At 58.7% G+C, this 10,094-nt stretch overlaps 1 long non-coding RNA gene across 1 annotated transcript in view; it reads left to right on the top strand.

Moving 5' to 3' along the window:
* Window positions 1–5,590: 5,590 nt before the first annotated feature.
* LOC113219746 overlaps window positions 5,591–10,094 on the top strand; it is a 6,733-nt gene continuing 2,229 nt past the window's right edge. Inside the window, exon 1 of the long non-coding RNA XR_003306723.1 lies at window positions 5,591–5,800. This is a non-coding gene — a long non-coding RNA (uncharacterized LOC113219746). The remainder of the gene's footprint in view (window positions 5,801–10,094) is intronic.

Genomic DNA, 10,094 nt, shown 5'->3' with positions numbered 1-10,094 from the left:
GGTCCCACCGTTGGGGGCGAGGTGACTCTCCCTGGCATGTGGCTCCTGCTCAAGGGCCCTTTTGAAGCTGAGCCTCAGTCCAGCCTGAGGGGACCGGAGCAGGGAGCAGCCCCTCCAGCTGCAGGGAGGCTCCCTTCGTGGGCAGTGGTCTCCATGTCCCAGGGTCAGGGGTGCCATTGGGGGTCATCTGGGAAATGGGGTTCTCACCAGAAGCCTCCCTCCCTCCTCACCTCTCTGCCCCCACCCTCTGTAGAGTAAAACACTTCCTCACGGTCCACAGTTGATCACAATTAATGAGCCACCGCTGCTCTGCTCCCCTGGAGAGGCTCAGTCTGAGAAACAGGGAAGTAGGGGCTCCAGGGAGATGCAGTTCCCATGCCCACCCTCCTGACATGACCCTTCTGGGCCAGAGAATCGAGGAGGGTCCGTGGGGTAACCCTTCCCCACCTGGAGTGGAGGGAGCCACATTGTCTGATCCCGGCACCTGGCACTGAAGCTGGGCCACCCCTGCCCTTCCAGGCACCGGAGAGCTTCTCTGAAAGCACAAAGCAAACCCTGCCCATCCCCTGCTGGAAACCTTGCCAGGCATCACCAGGGATGTCTCACATAGCATCCTGTCCTCATCACCCCTGGCCCCTGTGTCTCCATCTCCCCAGCTGTCCCCAGTCCAGCCTCACCACTGCCTTCTGGGTCTGAGGTCGCTCCGGCTGGATGGCCTCATCTGACATGGTTCCTGGAGTTCTCGGCTCCCAGATGCCTGCACAGGTCCTAGCTCGGGTATCCCCCCCTTCAGAGGTGGCTGCCACACATGCGGCCCCTCCCAGCCGGGGCTACCCATTGTCTGTTTTGCCTTCTTTGGCCCCTCCCTGCTCTAGAGCCATCCTCCTGGAGTGGGAGCCCCAAGAACAGGGCCGGGGTCACCACAGTTCCCTCACCGTGTCCTTGGCCAGAGTGGGAGTCCGTTCTGTGCTCTCGGACTCACCGGAGGAATCGGGCTCGATTGGCATCAGAACCAGTGGCTGCCTCCACAAACCACAAAATGAGCCCTTAAAACAGTACGATGTGTCGTCTTCCCGTCCTGGAGGTCAGAGCGGGTCTCACTGAGCTAACATCTTGCTGTCTGCTCCTTCCAGAGCCAGCTTCCTGCTTCCTGCCTCCTCATCCTCTGGAGCCACCCACTTCCCTTGGCTTGTGGCCCCTCCTCCATCCTCACACTGCAGCTCGCTGACCTCTGCTCCCACGGCCTCACCCCCTGCCTCCCTCTATAAGGAGGATGGAACATAAATAAAAATATATAAATACAGATTACATACAATTAGGTTTATTTTACATGTAAAGAGATTATGGCATAGAATATAATTACACAGGGATGACCTCCTGGCTCAAGATCCTTAACTCAGTCCCACCTGCAGGGTCCCTGTGCCACGTGGGGACAGAGTCATGGGGTCTTGGGATTGGGGCGTGGACACGTCTGGGGACTGCCAACCACAGGTTCTTTGGGTAAGAAAGAGAGGAGCCTCTTGAGGCTTGAGACATGGGGCAGAGATAGCCTCAGCCCTGGAGAGCTCAGGGGACACAGGATGTCCTCTGGGGATCTCGATTAGGATAAGAAGGGGCTGGGTGCCCTGGGGCCACTGTCCAGAGGCCTGTAAGTAGCTCATTCCCTCGACACCAGCACCAAGGCCCCTCCCCACATGGTGCCACCCGCGCCTGACCCAGCATCCACAGACACACAAACTTCTGGGCATGCCTCCAAAACTGCCAGCAAGCGCAGACCATCATCCCCTCCCATCGGGAGAGCAAAAGCAATGCGTAAATTACACTTCTGATTCGTAAAACATGCTTCTTGTTCAGCCTCCTTGGCCTCTAAGAAAAGCTCGGGCTGAATGAGAGGTGCGGTCGCTCCTTAGGAAGAAAGACGGAGAGCCCACCGGGCCAGGGCCCTCTGGGACCCGGTCTTCCTGCGGTCTTCCCTCCTCCAGGGGCCCCGGAAAGCTGGCTCCAGCAAGCCTTCAACCTCCCACAGCCCCCGTGCTGGGTCACCTGCACCGCCCCTACTGGGCCAACTGCCCCCACCCTCAGTCCAACCTTGTGGTCACCAAGCCCTGAAGCCCAGGGAGGGCCAAGCTGCATGGCGGGTGCCTCCTGCAGATTCGGAGAGAGGCTATGCGTGTTTCCTGCCATGTCCCTGGCTGACTGTACCCACCCCCATGCCCCAGAGCACAGAGGTCCCCCCTGTGCCCAGGTCCCAGTCCAGGCCTCCCAGGGGGTTGCAGGAATGAGTTTCCGGAGGGTGTTGGCCAGACTCGGCTTCCCGCACCTTCTGCTGTGCTCCTCCTGTAACACTGACTTGGGGCGGGAGCGCAGTGGCGTTCTGCGGGAGGGTGGGGGGTGGGTCGGATCCGGGGTTACGTTGTCGGGGAGGGGGTTGCCAGGCTGGCCCAGTGCCGAGTTGGGTGTCAGGGGGTGGAACAGGCTGACCCTGTGGGCGCTGAGGCACCGGGGAAGACACAGGGTCTGTGATTGGCAGGAATCCCCAAGTGTTCAATGGGGTCTGACCTGGCCGAGCCGGGTCCGCACTTTATTTGGGTCTAGCGGCCACCAGGCTGAGAAGCCTCAGTCCACAGATGTGGGGCCTGAGCTCCCATGCAACATCAGAGGCACATGGCCCACAGTTGCTGGGCGGCCAAGGCTGGCGGGATGGCAGCCACCACATTGAGAGCCGTGGGCCAGGCCGAGACAGGCACAGGCCTGGCGAACCTCTGAGCGCTGCAGGAGACTCAGCACCTCCCAGGAATTTCTATTTTTCAATTTTGCACACTCCAGGGGCCGGCCCAGAGAGACCAGACTGGGGAGTGGCCTCTGTGTGGGCATAGGCCAGGGGTCAGCAGTGGCCTCCTGTTCACACCAGGCCCCTCTTCTGAGTCCTGGGAGGGAGGAACAGAACGCAGCGGCAATGATCCGTCCACACGGAGAGCGGGTGGGAAGCGGGCCCAAGCCCGGGGCCAAGACTGTTGGAAGAAGCCTGCTGACATTGGCCGGGAGGAGTGTGTGGCCCCAGGCTCAGGTCCCAGGCATGGCCCAGCGTCCAGGGGGCCTCAGCTGCAGAAGTACCATCTGCTCCCAGCAGGGTCTGTCCACACTCCTGGAACCCAGGGGAGGTGGGTGCACGACCGCGGGGCTTCCTGAGGGCAGTGCTGCCCTCCCTGCCCCAGCCGCTTTCTCCTGGGGCAGCTTGTGGGCATGTCCCTCTGCCATGGCCTTTCCTGGTGACACCACAGCAGGGCCAGGCAGGGCAGCGGAGCAGCAAAGTCAGAGTCCTCTTTTTCAGGCAGGGTTGCTCCTCTGTCTGCCCTTCACAGGTCAGATTGCGTGGGCAGCGAGTGGCATGTGGTGGGGGCTCCTAGATGGGCAGGGCTGGGAGGAGAGCTGGGGAGGAGGGTAGCCCAGGGAGCCATTGGCCCCCATTGTCCCAGGAAGCCTGGGGTCTGGATCCTGAGAGCCGTGGGGAGCCTCAGAGCAGGGGTCAGCAATGCCTCCAGCAAAGGGCCAGAAAGAATCCAGCTCCGTCTGCAGCCTCCTGGTATATGCCTGGACACACGAGCAGCCACGGACAATGTGAGGAAGAGTGAGCACAGCTGTGTCAATAAAACTTTATTTATGGATAGCAAAGTTGACTTTCATAGCATTCTCATATGTTACAAATATTAATCTTTTGATTTTTTTTTTCCAACCATTTTTAGCTTGTGGGCCCCAGAAACACAGCAGCTGGCCCGACCGTGGCAGACATCATTAATCAATCCTGCACACTCCCCAGCTCAGCCCTGTCCCTGATCCCAGGGGGCTGCCCCACAGGCCGGCAGGAGCTCCCCCAGGTCGGACTGGAGGCCCCGGGGACAACCTGGGTGCTCAAGGCTCACTCTGTTTGTTGCCACCTCCGTTTGCACCCTGACCCTCCTGCAACGTGGCTCAGCAAACCTCTTAAATGGGTCATTGGATGCTAAATTTGAACTTTCACAGGGTGGGGTTTCTTCAAACAGGATACACCAGAGTCCAGGCCAGGCTGGGACCCTGCTGCCAGTGCCTGTCCCAGATCAGGGATTCCAAACACCCAGTGGGGACCCTCGTCCCGCACTGAAGCCAATTCCTGCTGCCCCCAGGAGTGTGAGGCGCCCGGGGGGGTCTTCCTGAGAGCGGACAGGTGTGAGGAGATTGACCCCAGAAATGGGACCACAGGAACCCAAAAAGCTACAGCTGGGTGGCCAGGTCCACCATCCACGCCCTCAGTGTCTTCTACAGACCAAGGGTCTTGGACCTGGTGGGCAGGGCACGTGACTGGGCAGCTCTTCTCTCCCTGGAATGCCCAATTTCTGTCTTGAGGCAGAAAATCCTGTTTTAGGGGCTTTCCAGGCTCCTCAGAGGTGCAGGGAGATGTTCAGAGCTGAGACTCTGGAGGGAACGGAGGGGAGGGGGGCATCCCAGCCTCATCCACAAAGGCCCCTGTGCAGCGAGCCTCCCTCCTCCCCACTCCCTCCTCCCCACTCCCTCCTCCCCACTCCCTCCTCCCCAGTGCTAGATACAGGCTCCTCCACACCTTGCCCTGGCTGCAGAATGCAGCTTAATTACACGACCTATGGGTTGGGGCCCTGAGAGAGGCTGGGGCTGGTTCATAGCCAAGACGCCTCCCCAGCCAGTTCTGCTCTGCCCACCCGCAGGCAGCTCAGCCTCTACCAGGAGAGGCAGCTCTGATCGGCCACTGTCTACGGCGTGGAGCACCGTTAATCACAGTGAATTCATTAGGCATTTCACTGGGGGCCAGGGTACCCAACTTGACATGAATTACACTGAAATTAAGTGGCAGTGTCCACTGCGTGGGGCCCGAGCTGTGGGGCCACTTCTACCTCCCAGAGCCCAACCGCAGGTCCATGCTTCCAGGCAGGCAGGATCTCACTGCAGGGGCGACGGTGGGGAGGTCAGTCCCGCTTCCCAGAAAGCGGCCCGCAGCTCCCGGCTCAGGTTCCCAGGCTGCAGCGTGAGGGGCGTGGAGCAAGGACGGCCTGGTCGGTGTCGGGTCAGCGGGGAAAGCCCTCATCCTGAAAGCCCAGGCAGCCCCAGCCCATGGCCCTTGTGCCCACTGTGCCATGGAGGCAGCAGCCGCATCGCCTGGGGGCTTGTTAGAAACGCAGGACCAGACCTGCCCAGCATCTGCACCCTCACGCTGTCTCCAGGGGCTCCCGGGCACGGGAGTGGGAAGCCCCGCTCTGGGGAGCCGGGTCTCCTAGAAAAAGCCGGGGCCCATCTGAGCTCTGAGGGCGGCCACCCTCGGCCCGCGTGACGGGGGCTCCCCAGGGTGCCCCAGGCTCCTGTTCCGTTTCTTCTCAGCCATCCTTGAGGCGGCAAATCCCCGGGCTCTGCTGAGGGCCTCCCGGCCTCCTGACATGCGTGAACTCAGTGACCTCAGTGACTGTCTTGCCTGGTTGCTCAGCGCTGCTGATCTTGGCAAACCGAGGGTCTTCCTGTGGTGTGGAACGGAGGGAGCAGCTAGGAGGAGAGACCCTGAGGCACAACCCCACGGCGTGGCATATTCTGGGTGATCCTGCAATTAAAATCCCCGTGCTGCAGCATCGCCGAAAATGGGATTCGCATAATTTGAAATTTGAGGAAAATCTCGAAATACTTTAATTTTGATAGAAACTATTTCCACTGCTGACATGTGTCTACACCTATAATTTCAGCTGATAAATTGCTGTAATTTCTCCTCCATTTCATGTTCTTTCGAACATTAATTGTCAGTTGCAGGGTAAGACTGTAGAAAAGACAGGGGGAGAACAGGGCCCCAGCCGAGTGTCGCCAGCGTCTTAACGGCTGATTACGCAGCTCACAGAGGCAGCAGAGAGGTGAGGCTCACGGGGTGCGCCCTCGGCCCCTGAGGCCTGCGGAGCAGCAGCCCAGACTCACAAGACGGAGATCACTGGGCAGGTGCACACACTAAGTCACACATGGGCACACCCATATTCTAACCCATGTTCACACCCGCTCCCATATACACACACACACACTCGGACACATACACACAGCTGTCACCTACCACACACATTCATACACATACATTCACACTGGAGTATGTGCACATGTGTGCAACAGAGAAAGAGAGAGGGGAGGGGGGGGTACAGAGAGAGAGAGAGAGCCTCTCAGAAATGGTCAGACATCCTCCTGACACACCTGGTTGGCCCCATGTAGGGACAGAGGTGGGGATATCTGACGGCTTTGCCTTCTACTCACCCAGGGCCCGCCCATCAGTACAGCGGGACTGCCCTGCCCGCCTGCGGCCCACCTTTCCCTGCAGCCTGTGTGCTTCCTCCCCGAGTCTCCAGGACAGCCCGCTAGTGGCATGGTGGCTCCCTGGCTGGGAGGAGCAGAACCCCTCAGGCCCCCTCAGCACTCCCCCCAAACCTCCCCAGGGGCCCCCACTGGCTTCAGCGCCCTGGAAGAGGCTGACTAGGCTCCCTGTGGTGCTGCTCCTAGCGCCCCAGCCCCAGGCTGCCTCCCTGCCCCTCTGTCAGAAGCTGGGCTGGCCTTGGAGGGTCCTCCCACAGCTGACTGCTCCAGGGCAGGGGCCATCTCATCTCTGTTCTCTCTGTTCTCACCGTGCAGGCAGGAGTAGGAAGGGAGGCAAAAGGAGGGAGTGGGGAGAAGGAGGGGGCGCTGACCCTGTGAACAGACCCTCCTTCCCTGGTGCCCCATCTCCCTCCCCGTCCCTGAGTGGACACCCTGGACCAAGCTGAGCCCACAAGGGTGCCCACCCTGTGTGCTTGTCCCCACCAGCTCTGTGTGGCCCCCTCAGGCAGTTTCCACAGTTGGCTCAGGTGCAGCAGCGGTCTCGAGCACAGAAGTGGCCAGGAGACCCTGGCCCTGCCCCTGGGACCCCAGAAACAGCTACTGCTCTTGAATCCCCATCCCCGTGTGTTCAATTTCTCTGGCCCTCTGGGTCCTTTCGAGGTTCCTGGCATTTACCAAGGAGAAAGACAAAGGAGGGGAAGCTGCAGGGCTGTGGGCATGGTGTAGTTCCACCCAGCCACCCCCGGCAGGATGGTGTGTGGGGCCGAACGCCTGTCAAGATCTCTTTCCTGCTTTTCTATGGGAAGGAGCTGGCCAGGGCCAGACCCCTGGCTCAGACATGAAGCTAAAAGTGCTTCAGGATTTGGTCCCAGGTCCCTGTCCTCCGCCCCAAATGCCTCCGGAGCCTTCATCCCTTCAGGCACCTCACCCACTTCCACCCAACCCTGCCTGCCCTGGGCGGACCCTCCCCCAGCTCTGCCCTCCCCCACACCCCAAACCCACCTTCCCCACTCTGTTAAAACAAAGCTCCTCTTACCAGGGTATGTCACATGGTGCCGCCGAATTATTCCATTAATTTATTATTCATGATGAAAAATTATTCTAATAACATTTCCATGCTATTAATATTCCAAAGACGAGCCGTTGAAAGCCCCTTCCTGCGGCCCTCCTCTTGGTGAGAGCCAATCTATTTTTAACAAAGTGTATTGAAATTTAAATCTAATCATCCACAATATGCTACGTTTAACAAATATGCTTTCAAAGAGTCTGTGAGAGGAGCCAGGCCGGGTGGTCCCGGAGGAGGCAGGCGGGTGGGCCCCTGTGGTGGGCGTTGGAGGTGCCATTCTCGGCTGCCCCTGGCCCTGCAGATGGAGTCTCTGTGCCACAGCCCCTTTCCTCACTGGGGGAGCCAGGCCAGGCGACCTCACCTTGCTGCTTCCCTCCCTCCCTCCTTCCTTTCTTTCCTTGTCCCACCCCTCAGTCCGTCCAGAGACTCTCAGAGTTTGGCTTTGGGGAGGGGGTGCACGGGGGTCTCTAACAGGAGCTGACGTCTGATTTGGCTTTGGGGAGGGAGTGTGCGGGGGTCTCTAACAGGAGCTGACATCTGATTTGGCTTTGTGGGGGTGTGTGTGGGGGGTTCTCTAACAGGAGCTGATGTCTGAGGTCAGGCGTCCTCAGGAGAGGGTGGAGTCGCTCCCCGGCTGAGACAATCTTTTCTGACCGCCCCCTCTTCCCTTTGGCTGCCTTCTCTATGTGGAGGGGTCTTTGGCCCCACCCCCAAAGAACACTGCAGCCCAAGGTGGCCCGGAGTCCAGCTGCCCAGGGAGGGTCCTCATGGGCACCCTGGGGGACATCCTATCCTGTTCCCTCTTCCGAGGTCGTGCCACATGCCTGCTGCACACGGACACCTCCGTCCATTTCTCGGTCATACGTGTACACACAGGCAGCCTCAATCATCCATCGGCAGGGGGGCACCTCCTTCTGTCTGGGCTGGACACGGAAGAATGTCTGTGGGAACGGGAGGAAATGAACGTCACGGGAGAGAACCAAGGTCTGCGGAAAATACTGAGGGAGCTGCCTTGATGTGAGGTGAAGGGTGAGGGGAAGGTGAAGGGCCAGGTGTCTCCCAGGAGGGAAGGGAGAAGGAAGGACTAGGTGCCTTCCTGAGGGGAAAGACCAGGTATCTCCCCGGGATGGGGGACTTCTACAAGAGAAGCAGCTCTTCCAGGTGGGTCTGAGAGAGGAAGGGACGGGGGTGAGAACGTGGGTTAGGGAGGACACTTTTGTCTCCATGAAGCTGGAAGTAGGATGTGAGATACAGGGGCCAGTGAGCAGGAGGCCCTGGAGGAGAGCAGAGCAGCTCATGGAGAGCCTATCATCCATCCATTCATTCATTCACCCATTCATTCATTCATCCATCTATCCATCATTCATCTGTCATCCATCCATCCGTCATCCATTTATCCATCATCCATGATTCATCCATGCATTCACTCATCTATCCATCCACTCACTCATTCATTCATCTATTAATCTATTCATCCATCATTCATTCATTTATCCATCTATCATCCATCAATTCATCTATCCACTCAATTCATCCATTAATCTATTTATTCATTCATCCATCATGCATTCCTCCATCTATCCCATGGAGGAGGATGGGTCCCATGATGGACCCATCATCCATCCATCATCCATCATCATCCATCTATCCAGTGCTCACCGCACCAGCTACATGGCTTTCAGTTGGGTGGGACCTTGGGGGTTCCAGTGTGTGTTGGGATTGGGGGTAAATGTGCATTCCTAAGTAAGAGCCAGGAGAAGGGGCTGAGTGGAAGCCACATGAATTGGATCAGGGAGAAAAGGAAAGCAGGGAGAGGCTGACCTTAGACATGCTCAGAGCTGCTGTGTTTAGTGGGACAGCCAGACGTCCTCCCTCTGTTAGGGAATGCACAGACTCAGGCCGGGCATGGTGGCTCATGCCTGTAATCCCAGCACTTTGGGAGGCCGAGGCAGGCGGATCACGAAGTCAGGAGTTCGAGACCAGCCTGGCCAACATGGGGAAACCGTCTCTACTAAAAATTAGCCAGGCGTGGTGGCGGGTGTCTGTAATCCCAGCTACTCAGGAGGCTGAGGCAGGAGAATTGCTTCAACCCGTGAGGCGGAGGTTGCAGTGAGCCGCGATCGCACCACCACACTCCAGCCTGGGCGATAGAGGGAGACTCTGACTCCAAAAAAAAAAAAAAAAAAAAAGGATGCACAGCCTCTGTGCAAGGTCCCCTCTGGTACCTACTGCACAGATGGGGAAACTGAGGCTAAAAAGAGGGTGACACCCCCCCAAGGTGTGCAGCCAACCAGCTCCGTCCACATTCTCTAACCTGCCATGGTACAGCAAGGGTAGGTGCCTGGAGAATTCATTCTCCCAGGCCTGGCCTTCAGAGGAAGGGGAGTTAGGAAACTCTCCCAGGTACCCCGGCGTGTGTATCAACGGGACGTGGGAACTGGGAGGACACAGGTGCACAGCCCCATCCCCAGGGGAAGCCAGGGACCTTGAGGCCGTGGATGGGATGCCCCTGGGACCTGGTCACTGGGGATTTAGCAGGCCCCGCCCCCTCCTAAGGGGGACGTGGAGGGTGAGTGGCTCAAGCTGTGTCCAAATCCAGCCTATCATCAGCCGGGATTTAGCAGGCCCCGCCTCCCCACCGTTCAAGCCTGACGTGGTGAGTGAGTGACTCGAGCTGTGTCTGAATCCA

Source organism: Piliocolobus tephrosceles, chromosome 20 (genome assembly GCF_002776525.5).
Source record: "Piliocolobus tephrosceles isolate RC106 chromosome 20, ASM277652v3, whole genome shotgun sequence".
Taxonomy (NCBI): Eukaryota; Metazoa; Chordata; class Mammalia; order Primates; family Cercopithecidae; genus Piliocolobus; species Piliocolobus tephrosceles.
Note: the sequence above shows the minus strand (reverse complement) of the source record. Positions and strands in the feature narration are given on the sequence as shown.